The sequence below is a fragment of the Macaca fascicularis genome, chromosome 3 (genome assembly GCF_037993035.2).
Source record: "Macaca fascicularis isolate 582-1 chromosome 3, T2T-MFA8v1.1".
NCBI lineage: Eukaryota > Metazoa > Chordata > Mammalia > Primates > Cercopithecidae > Macaca > Macaca fascicularis.
In genome coordinates, this window is record NC_088377.1 from 58,727,428 (window position 1) to 58,739,651 (window position 12,224).

The 12,224-nt window shown below is 39.3% G+C and overlaps 1 protein-coding gene across 10 annotated transcripts in view; it reads right to left on the bottom strand.

The window, feature by feature from the left end:
* Positions 1 to 12,224, bottom strand: part of CALN1 (calneuron 1) — a 664,605-nt gene that overhangs the window by 221,435 nt on the left and 430,946 nt on the right. The gene's annotated exons all lie outside the window — the stretch shown is intronic.

Sequence of the window (12,224 nt, forward strand, 5' to 3'; positions counted from 1 at the left end):
CACCTTGACCGCCCATTTTTGTTAGGTCTGTGTCTTTAGTATTTACGTCATTGTTGGGTTCTTTTTCAGATATAGGTAAGTGCCCACTTATATCTCTTAGTGGATGGTGTGTGCCCGTAGTCCTAGCTACTTGGGAGGCTGAGGTGGGAGGATCACTCAAGCCCAGGAGTTTGAGGCTGCAGTGAGCTATGAATGTACTGCTGCAATCCAGCCTGGGCAACAATGAGGTTCTGAGGATATAATTTTTTTTTTTTTTTTTTTTGAGGTGGAGTCTCACTCTGTCGCCCAGGCTGGAGTGCAGTGGCGTGATCTCAGCTCACTGCAACCTCTGCCTCCCGGGTTCAAGCGATTCTCCTGCCTCAGCCTCCTGGGTAGCTGGGATTACAGGCGTGTGCCACCACGCCCAGCTAATTTTTGTATTTTTAGTAGAGATGGGGTTTGGCCATGTTGGGCAGGCTGGTCTCCAACTCCTGGGCTCAAGTGATCCACCTGCCTTGGCCTCCCAAAGTGCTGGGATTACAGGCATGAGCCACTGCGCCCGGTCTGAGGATATAAATATTAACAGGAAAAGCACATCACACAAAAATTCCAATATCATCATTTTATCAATTGAGACATGATACGCTAAACAAAATTAAGCTTCTCAAATGAGGCCTTAATTAAACTAATGTACATTATGAACCTGCAAGAGATGAATTAATATGAAGCATTTTTACTACAAAAAATGTTGAATTTTAAGAGTGAAATTTAAATTTTGTGACCCCCAAACTCTATATTCAGTCTTATTTTAATTTTGTCAGTAAAGTTAATAGAATCATATTTTCAGATCTGCAAAGGCCTGAAAAAATATGTCTCTTGAGTAATACCCAACCCCTACTATGAAAATTTTTAAGAAATGTTTAAATTTTCAAAAATGTTATGAGATGAATTATAATTAAAATTCAGATATAAGAAATTTAAAGTACAAAGGAATGACAATGTAAGTAAAAACTGTTTACAGATAGTAAAATTGGGCCAGGTGCAGTGGCTCATGCCTGTAATCCCAGCACTTTGGGAGACTGAGGCAGGTGGATCAACTGAGGACAGGAGTTCAAGGCCAGCCTGGCCAACATGGCAAAACTCCGTCTCTACTAAAAATAAAAAATTAGCCGGGCATGGTGGTGGACACCTGTAATCCCAGCTACTCGGGAGGCTGAGGCAGGAGAATCACTTGAACCTCGGAGGCAGAGGTTGCTGTGAGGCGAGATCGTGCCACTGCACTCCAGCCTGGGTGACAGAGCGAGACTTCCTCTAAAAAAAAAAAAAAAAAAGAGAGAGAGATAGTAAAATTGAAGTGCTGTTGTTTGTCTGGAGTAATTAATGAGATTCATTGCCTCATGCCAAGGAAATTAAGGATACCAACACACCAGAGTGAGGTTAAGAACAGAAGTTTAATAGGAGAAAGAAAGAGGAGAGCCCGCTGTGCAGAGAGGGTTCCTGGAGAAAAATGGGTTGCCAGTTCTGTGTGAAATGCAGAAGGTTTCATAGAGGAGCTTGAGGAGGCAGTGTCTGATTTACATAGGGGACGAAAGATTGGTTGGACCAGGTGTGCCATTTGCATAGCTCACGAAGAAGCTGGCTGCCCCATCCTAATTTTTTATTATGCACATGGGTTCTCTACCTGGCCAGGGCCATGTTACCTGGTCCTTACTGTACACGTGATGAAGAGAGAAGGGAAGACGGAGCCTCCCTGCTGACCACACCTGGCTTCCAGGTAGCCCTCCATTATTAGCCCGCCGTCATTCACCTGTGCAAGCTTTAGCCTCCTTATTTATGTTTGCAGCTAGATTTTTTAGGCTGCTCTTTGTTAGAAGAGAAATTATTTTGGGGGTGCTTTTTGTTAAAAGGGAAGCCTTGCCTAGGATTCCTTTAGCCTCACTATCTGCCTAAGTAATTTCTTTCTAGCTCCTGTATCAAAATTAACTATTGTAAATATGATACAAAACTAAACACAAGGCCGCGCGTGGTGACTCACGCCTGTAATTCCAGTGCTTTGAGAGGCCGAGGTGGGTGAATCACCTGAGGTCAGGAGTTCGAGACCAGCCTGGCCAACATGGTGAAACCCCGTTTCTACTAAAAATACAAAAATCAGCCGGGTGTGGTGGTGGGCACCTGTAATTCCAGCTACTCAGGAGGCTGAGGCAGGAGAATCGCTTGAACTTAGGAGGCAGAGGTTGCAACGAGCCGAGATCACTTTACTGCACTCCAGCCTGGGCAACAAAAGCAAAACTCCATGTCAAAAAAACAAAAACAAAAACAAAAAACTAAACACAAAGACCAAAATATGATGGAAAAAGAACATTTAATGGTTAAAACTCAGCTACTCAGGAGGCTGAGGCAGGAGAATCGCTTGAATCCGGGAGGCGGAGGTTGCAGTGAGCCAAGATCGCGCCATAGTGCTCCAGCCTAGGCGACAGAGTAAGACTCCATCTCAAAAAAAAACAAAAAACAAAAAACAAAAAAAAACCTGTTTAATGATAATGGAACTTCTGATCCAGAGAAAATGGAAGATGGTGTGGACTCATTTCTCTCTGCTAAGTGCAACAATAAGCCGGAAATAATGTAAGAGGTAATCAAAGGACAGCTCCCAACGGTGCTAAGAGGGGGGAGAACTAGGCAAACTAGAAAGGAGTTTGAGGACCTGGCTCTGGAGGAACTAGACCCAACAAAAGAAGGCAATCAACAGCTGATGTGTGCTGTCCCCCACGTAACAACAGAAGGGAGCCCAAGTAGGCTCATTTTTTTCCAAGATTGAACTGAAGTCCCTCAGACAGCCCCAGACCAACCCCACATGATAGGCAAGGAGGATCTACTGGAACGCCACTAACAGTAAAAAGCTAAGGGAGGTGATTTCCTTCCCTGGCAGGCCTGAAATCTCCCTCTCCAACCAGAATATAACACGGCAGCCCCAGCAAGGTGGATCTCCACCAAAACAAACAGCCTGATCCTGTGGGTCAGAGCCTTTACACCCCACCCAGAGATCGGAGGCAACAGTATAGTGGACTCAACCACAAGTGCCTGGCCTGGGGAGTGCTCTCTGTACCCCACCACAGAGGAGAATCTCATCATAAAAGGCACTTGGCTTAGGAAGCCTCCTTGTTCCTGCCTGAGAATCTCCTCCCGCAGAGACTCACCTGCCATCTTGGCCTAAGAAAATCTTTTCTGCTCCGTCAAGCAGCACCAGGAGGAAGCAGTGGGACCCCAGCAGCCCTGTAGAAACCAGGCTGGCTAACACAGCACCATAAAGGTTCTGCAAACAAGTTCTCATTGCAACCGTGGTCTGCAAAAGTATACCAGAATCTAAACCTAAACGAGGTGACTAAACCTAAACATGACTAAACCTAAACAAGGTAACTGCCGGCTAAAATAAAAGATTTAAATAGAATCCAGAGTCCACTAAGCTACTAGATGAAGTATGTGCGATAATAATAGAAAATCACTCATCACATCAAGAACCAAGAAACTCACAACTTGAAAGAGAAAAGACACTTAACTGACATCAATAATGAGATGAATCAGACATTGAAATCATCCATAAAGGATTTTAAAGAAACCATCATGCCCCAGTGACTGTTGTTCCCCTCCCTGTGTCCATGTGTTCTCATTCTTCAGCTCCCACCTATAAGTGAGAACATGCAGTGTTTGGTTTTCTGATCCTGGGTTAGTTTGCTGAGGATGGTGGCTTCCAGCTCCATCTATGTCCCTGCAAAGGACATAATCTCATTCCTTTTTATGGCTGCATAGTATTCCATGGTGTATATGTACCACTTTCTTTATCTAGTCTGTCAGCGGGGTAAGGGGAAGGGAGAGCATCAGGATAAATAGCTAATGCATGCAGGGCTTAAAACCCTAGATGACGGGTTGATATAGCTACCATGGCACACGTTTACCTATGTAACAAACCTGCACTGTCCTACACATGTATCCTTAAAATAAAATTAAATTAAATTAAAAAAAGAAGGTCATCATGATGTTTCAACAATCAACTAAAAAGTCTACTGAAACAAATGAAACATAAGAAAATCTCAACAAGCAAATAAGAGTTATAAAAAAGAACAAGCTGGACTTGGTGGTTCAAGTAAATAGGAGTTATAAAAAAGAACCAGCTGGGCTTGGTGGTTCACATCTATAATCCCAGCACTTTGGGGAGGCCAAGGTGGGAGGATTGCTTGAGGCCAGGAGTTCAAGACCAGCCTGGAAAATACAGTAAGATTCTATTTCTACAAAAAAAAAAAAAAAGAAAGAAAGAAAAAGAAAAACAAAAAAAAATGTGTGTGTGCGTGTGTATATATATATGTATATGTATATGTATATGTATATTTAAATTAGCTGGTTGTGGTGGCATGCACTGATAGTCCCAGCTACTCACTCAAGTGACTGAGGCAGGAGGATGGCTTGAGCCCAGGATTTGGGGGTTGCAGTGAACTATGATTGCACCACTGCTCTCCAGCCTGGGCACTGCTCTCCAGCCTGGGCTACAGAGCAAGATCCTGTCCCTAAAAAAAAAAAAAAAAAAAAAAAAAAAAAAGAAGAAGAAGAAAGAAAGAATCAAATGGAACAAAATGGAAATTACAAAACTGAAAAAAATCAAAATGTACTGGATAGGAGAGTAGAGGACAGATGACAGATGTCAAAATCAGTGATTGTGAGGACAGATCAGTAAAATTCACTCATTATGAATACCAGAAAGAAAATAGACGAAATGGTATTTAACAGATCCTCAGGCGCAATTAAAAACTCCAATGCTCATCAGAGTCCCAGAAGGAGAAGAGCCACAAAATAGTGCTAAAGAGTATTCAAATAAGTAACAGCCAAAATTTTCCAAATTTGGTGAAAAACACAAACCAAAGATGTAACAAACTGATCAAACTTCATACAGAAAAAAATCCAAATAATCCCATGCAAAAACATGTTACAACTGAACTCCTGGTAACTAAAAACTCAGAAAAATTCTAGAAAGCATCCAGAAAGAAATGATGTATTACCTACAGGCAAAAAACAATTCAAATGACAACAATGTCCCCATCTGAAATCATAGAGGCCAGAAGTAAGTGGCACAACATTCTTCAAGTTCTGAAAAATAAAAAGAATTTTTATTTATGAATTTAAGTTTATTACTTATTTAGTTTTGAGATGCAGTTTCGCTCTTGTCCCCCTGGCTGGAGTGCAATGGCGTGATCTCAGCTCACTGCAAACTCTGCTTCCAGGGTTCAAGTGATTCAGCTGGAATTACAGGTGTGCACCACCATGCTCAGCCAATTTTTGTATTTTTAGTAAGGATGGAGTTTCACCATCTTGGTCAGGCTGGTCTCAAACTCCTGACCTCAGGTGATCCACTTGCCTCAGCCTCCCAAAGTGCTGGGATTATGGGCATGAGCCACAGGGCCCAGCCCATCTATGAATTTTACATGTGGCAAAATTATTCTCTAGAAATGAGGGGAAATAAAAACATTCTTGGATAAAGAAAAACAAAAAATTTACCATGATCAGATTTACCTTTAAAAACTGCCCTAAAAGAAGTTCTTCAAACAGAAAAGAAATGGGAAGAGAATCAAGCTTGGGGCATCAAGAAGGAGGAAGAAATAAGAGAAACGGTAGCAATCTGGGTACATACAATAGACTATCCTTCTCCTTCTAAGTTGTGTAAATTATATATAACGATTGAGACACAAATTATAACAACATCTTGTACTCAAGACAATGATATTTAAGAGCAGGGAAAGTAATGGTTCTAAAAGGAAACGCTGTTTTCATGTTCCACTTGAAGAGGCAAAATGTTGATACCAGTCAAGTGTGATGTCACAGAGCAAACAAAGAGATATACTCATTTTTTGGGGGACAGTCTCACTCTGTTCCCCAGGCTGGAATGCAGTGGCAAGATGTTGGCTCACTGCAACCTCCACCTCCCTGGTTCAAGCAATTGTCATGCCTCAGCCTCCTGAGTAGCGTACACCATCATGGCCAGCTAATTTTTGTATTTTTGGTAGAGACGAGGTTTCACCATATTGCACAGGCTGGTCTTGAGCTCCTGGACTCAAGCAATCACCTGCCTTGGTCTCCCACAGTGTTGGGATTACGGGTGTGAGTCACTGCACCCAGCCAAAAAGATATACTTTAAAATGTGATGAAAAATCAAGATGGCATCCTAAAAACTGTTCAAGTACCCTACACGAAAAGAAAAACAGAGGAACAAGAACCCGAGGGACCAAACAGAAAAAAATTAATAAAATGGTAGACTTACATAGACAATTTTAATAAAATGGTAGACTTACATAGATAATTAACTTAAATGTCAGTGGTCTAAGTACACCAATAAAAAACAGATTGGCGAAGTAGACAGAGACAAAATCCAATTTTATGCTGTTTACCAGAAAGTGACTTCAAATTCAACAACATAGGAAGGATGGAAAATTATATAACCTGAAGGTATTAATTTTAAGAAGCAACAGTGGCTACATTAATACCAATAAAGTCAACTTCAGAGCAAAGAAAATTACTATTTAATAGAAGCAAAGAGGGACATTATATAATAGTCAAAGGATCAATCCACCAGGATGATATGCAATCTTAAATACGGACACATCGAAAAGCTTCAAAATACATGAAGCAAAAACAGAGTTAACAGGAAAAACAGACAAATCCACAATTATAGTTGGAAACCTGAACAGCCTCCTCTCAGCAAAGGACAGAACTGCTAGAGAGAACCATCAGTATGTATACAGAGAACTACACAGCAGAATCAACCAGTAGGATCTAACTGATATACACAGAACACTACATCCAACAGCAGCATATGCAATTTTTTTTTTTTTTTTTTTTTTTTGAGTTGGAGTCTCACTCTGTCGCCCAGGCTGGAGCACAGTGGCACAATCTCGGCTCACTGCAACCTCCACCTCCTGGGTTCAAGTGACTCTCCTGCCTCAGCCTCCCAAGTAGCTGGGATTACAGGCATGCACCACCACGCCCTGCTAATTTTTCTATTTTTAGTAGAGACGGGTTTTGGCGTGTTGGCCAGGCTGGTCTCAAACTCCTGACCTCAAGTGATCCACCAGCCTCAGCCTCCCAAAGTGCTGGGATTACAGGCATGAGCCACTGTGCCCGGCCATATGCATTTTTTTTTTTTAAATGACTATGGAACATTCGCCAAGACAGATAACATAAAGGCTATAAAACAAACCACAAAGATATAAATAACTGAAATCACACAGAATATGTTATCTGGCTATACTGAAATGAAACTAGAAACTAGCAACAGAAAGACACCAGGAAAACCTCTAAATACCTGGAAAATTAACAACACGCTGCTAAACTCAAGGTTCAAAGAAGTCTCAAAGTAAATAAAATTACAGAGAACTGAAAGAAAGTAAGTGTGGAATGTCAATCAATAATCGAAGTTCCTATCTCAAGAAACTAAAAAAAGAACAATACATAACGAAAAACTACAAAGCAAGCAGAAAGAAGAAAATAGTAAGCTAAGAGCAGAAAACAATGAAATTGGATATAGAAAATAAGAGAGAAAAATCAATGAAACAAAAGCATATTTTTAAAAAAAAATTAATAAATTTGACACACCTCTAGCAAGAGTGACAGAAAACAGCCAGAGAAAACACAAATCACCAATATCAGAAACGAAACAGGTAATATTATTATATATCCTGCAACCATTAAAAAGAGAATAGGAGAATACTATGAATAACTTTACGCTCACAAATTCAACAACTTAGAAGAATTGGACCAATTCCTGGAAAACCACAAACCCCTAAAACAGACGAAATAGATAATTTGAATGATGCTACAACCATTAAAGAAATTGTTTTCATAATTTAAAAGCTTTTGAGAAAAAGAAAAAATCTCCAAGCCTAAATAGTTTCATTGGAAAATTCTACCATTTAAATATGAATTAAAAGCCATTTTATACCATCTCTCCCATAAACAGTTTTACACAACTCCCCACAAAATAAAAGAAATAGGAACACTTACTAATTCATTTTACAAGGCCTCACAACAAAACCAGACAGCACAAAACAAACAAACAAACAAATAAAACTGCAGACCGCATCTCTCATGAGCTTAGATGTGAGAATCCTAACAAAATACTAGCAAACTGAATCCAGTAATGTATAAAAAGAATCATGCACCATGACTGTTACAGTAGGTAGTCAGGCAGACATCAACAGGGCAGGAGAGGGTTCACCTCTCCCCCAGGAATGTCAGACGACCATCAGGTGATGGGCAGGTAGTTGTTAAGCTGTCTCTCTAAAATAGTAATTGGTCATAGCCAGCACCAGGGAAAGGCAGTCTCCCTATAGGTAGAAAACCTGAAACTGGTGATCAGTTTCTCAATAAGATCTCAGGAGTTGGGCAAATGGGCTCAAGTACATGCACTCAGTAACAGTAATTGGTTTCCCGAGCGGCAGGGAAAGGCAGTCTCTCAACAGGTAGAAAAACCCAAAACTGGTGATCAGCTTCTCAATAAGATCTCAGGAGTTGGGTGAATGGGCTCACGTATGTGCACTAATAGCAAAGTGGCAGAGTTTAACAGGTACATGACTTTCTAGGAACATCCAACTCAAAAAAGCATGAGTGCAACTCCAGTACACACACTGTATACACATGTGGCCTCTCCTAGGTGCTGGCAGGCCACTGTACATGTGGACAGCCCAACCCAAGGGAAGAATAAGGAGAGAAAGGACACAAGACCCCAGAAATATGCCACCATATAAAACCCTAAGTCAAAGGTCAAACCATGCACTTGAGAGCTCACACTGCCCACTTGGCCTTCTTCCAAGTGTACTTTACTTCCTTTTCTTCCTGTTCCAAAGCTGTTTAATAAACTTTCACTCCTGCCTTAAAATTTGCCTCAGTCTCTCACTCTGCCTTATGCCCCTTGGTTGAATTCTTTCTTCTGAGAAGGCAAGAATTGTGGTTGCCGCAGAGCCATACAGATTGGCCACTGGTAACATGACCAAGTCAGATTCATGTCAGGTGAACATGTCTGGTTCAACAACCCAAAATCAATCGAGTCGTGTTTAATATTTTAAACATCAATCAACATAATCCACCATATCAACAAACTAAGGAAGAAAATCATATAACCATACCAAGTGAAACAGAAAAAACATTTGACAAAATCCAACACCCATTCATGATAAAAACTTTCAGAAATTCAAGAGGAGAAGAATCAACTGAACTTGGTAAAGAACTACAAAAATTCTATAGCTAATGTGAAGGACTGAAAACACTGAATGCTTTCCCTATAAGATTGGGAATGAGCCAAGAATATTTACTCCCACCACTGCTAGTCAATATAATACGAATGCTCCTTGAGTTATGATGGGATTTGATCCTGATAAACCATTGTAAATTGCAAATATGGTTAAGTGGAAAATGCATTTAATACACCTAATATACTAAACATCCTGTTTAGCCTAACCTACCTTAAACATGCTCAGAACATTTATGTTAGCACACATTTGGACAAAAATCATCTAACACAAAGCCTGTTTTATAATAAAATGCTGACTATCTTATGTAATTTATTAAACACTATACTGAAAGTAAAAAACAAAGTAGATATATGGGTAACTGAAGTACAGTTTCTAGTGAATACATATCACTTTGCATCATCATAAAGTTGAAAAATTGTTAAGCTGAACCACCATAAGTCAGGGAATGTTTGTACCAGAACTGCTAGTCAGTTCAATAAGATAAGAAAAATAAAATAAAAGGAATACAGATTGGAAAAGAAGGAATTAAACTGTCTTTATTTGAAGATGACATCAACTTCGATGTAGAAAATCCCAAGAAATCTATAAAGGAATCCCGCCTAGAACAATTAAGTGAGATCGCAAGGTTGTAAGACATATTATATTCAGCCTTTAAAAAGAAGGAAATCCTGTCATCTGTGACAATAAGGATGAACTTGGAGGATGTTATGCTAAATGAAAAATAAACCAGGCAAGCACTTCATGATCTCACTTATATGTAGAATCTAAAAAAGTTGAAATCACAGAAACAGAGAATAAAATTACGGTTGTCAGGGACTGAGGAGTTGTGAGGTGGTGAGATAGTGATGAAAGGATACAAAATTTCAGTTATGCAGTAGGAGAAACAGTCTATTGTATATTTGAAATTCCTAAGAGATTAGATTTTAAATGATCTCAGTAAGTATGTGAAGTAATTGATATGTTAGCTTGATTTAGCCGTTCCACAATGTATACAGATATCAAAATATCATGTACACCATAAATCTATATAATTTTTATTTGCCTACCTGAAAAATTAATTTAAAAAATTTAAAAAGATTAACACAAAAAAATCACATTTCTATTTACTAACAATAAACATGTTACATTCACTCCAAAGAAGATGAAATACTTAGGTATACCCTTGTCAAGACAAGTATAGGATCTTTATTCTTAAAATTACAAAATGTGGATGAAAGAAATCAGTTACTTAATTAAAGGACACACATGTTGCTTTCATGAACTAGAACAGGTGCCCCCAATCCCCAGGCCATGGACCAGTACCAGATAGCAGGAGGTGAGCGATGCTTAGGAACTGGACTTCACAGTAGGAGATGAACGGCAGGCCAGTGAGAGAAGCTTAAGCTGTGTTTACAACCACTCTCCATTGCTTGCATTACCCCCTGAGTTCTGCCTCCTGTCAGATCAGCAGTGGCATTAGATTCTCACAGGACCGTGAACCCTATTGTGAATTGCACAAGCAAGGGATCTAGGTTGTGTGCTCCTTAGGAGAATGTAGTACCTGATGATCTGTCACTGTCTCCCATCACCCTTAGATAGGACCGTCTAGTTGCAGGAAAACAAGCTCAGGGCTCCCACTGATTCCAAATTATGGTGAGTTGTATAATTATTTCACTATACATTACAATGTAATAATAATAGAAATAAAGTGCATAATCAATGTAATGTGCTTAAATGATCCCAAAACCATCCCCCACCTTGGTCTATGGAAAAACTGTCTTCCACGAAACCAGTCTCTGGTGCCAAAAAGGTTGATGATGCTATCCCTAGACCGCTGGACTAGAAGACTCAACATAATAAAGATGACAGTTCTCCCAAGTTGACTTACAGATTTAACGCAATTCTTATCAATACACTGGTGAAATTTTAGTAGGCACAGACAAGCTTATTCTATAATTTATATGGAAATACACAGATCTTAGCAGAGCTAAAACAATCCTGACAGGAAAGAACAAAGTACAAGAAATCACTTACCTGATATTGTCTTATGATATAGTTACAGTAATCAAAATAGTGTAGAATTGGCAGCAGGACAGACACATGGATCAATGAAACAGAATAGAGAACCCAGAAATAGACCCACATAGATATACTCAATTGATTTTTGGCAAAGTCATCAAAGTAATTCAATGGAGAAAGGACAGCCCTTTCAACAAATGATGCTGGAGTAAGTGGATATTTGTAGGCAATAAAATGAATCTTGACCTAAAGGTGTAATAAGGTGTGAACCTTATCCAAAAATTAACTAAATTCTGGATCATGGACTTAAATGTAAAACATAAAAATATAATACTTTTAGAAGAAAAAAATAGGAGAAAATCTTCAGTATCCAGGGCTAGGCAGAGTTCTTAGACTTGACACCAAAATCACGGTCCACAGTGGGAAAAACTGAAAAGCTAGACCACATCAAAATTAAAAGCTTTTGTTCTTCTAAAGGTTATAAGAAGATAATGAAAAGATAAACACTTGCAGAAGACATTTGCAAACAATATATCTGATTAAGGAGTAGTATACAAAATATATAAAGACTTCTCAAAACTCAAGAGCAAAACAAAACAAAACAAAAAACAAAAACAACTAACCAATTAGAATATGGGCAAAAGACATCAACAGACATTTCACAGAAGAGGATATGCAGATGGTAAATGATCACTGTTAAAGATTAGCCATCAGAGAAATGCAAAATCACAGTTGAGACATCACTTCACACCTACCAGAATGGCTAAAATATAAAATAGTGACATACCAAAGCTGGTGAGAATACGGAAAAACTGAATCACTCATACATTGCTGGTGAAAATGTAAAATGTTACCATTGCTGTGGAAGAAAAAAATAGCAGTTTCTTATAAAACAAAACATGCAGTTATGATACCACCCTGCAAGGGCATCTGAGCTATTTTATCCTGGAAAAATGAAAA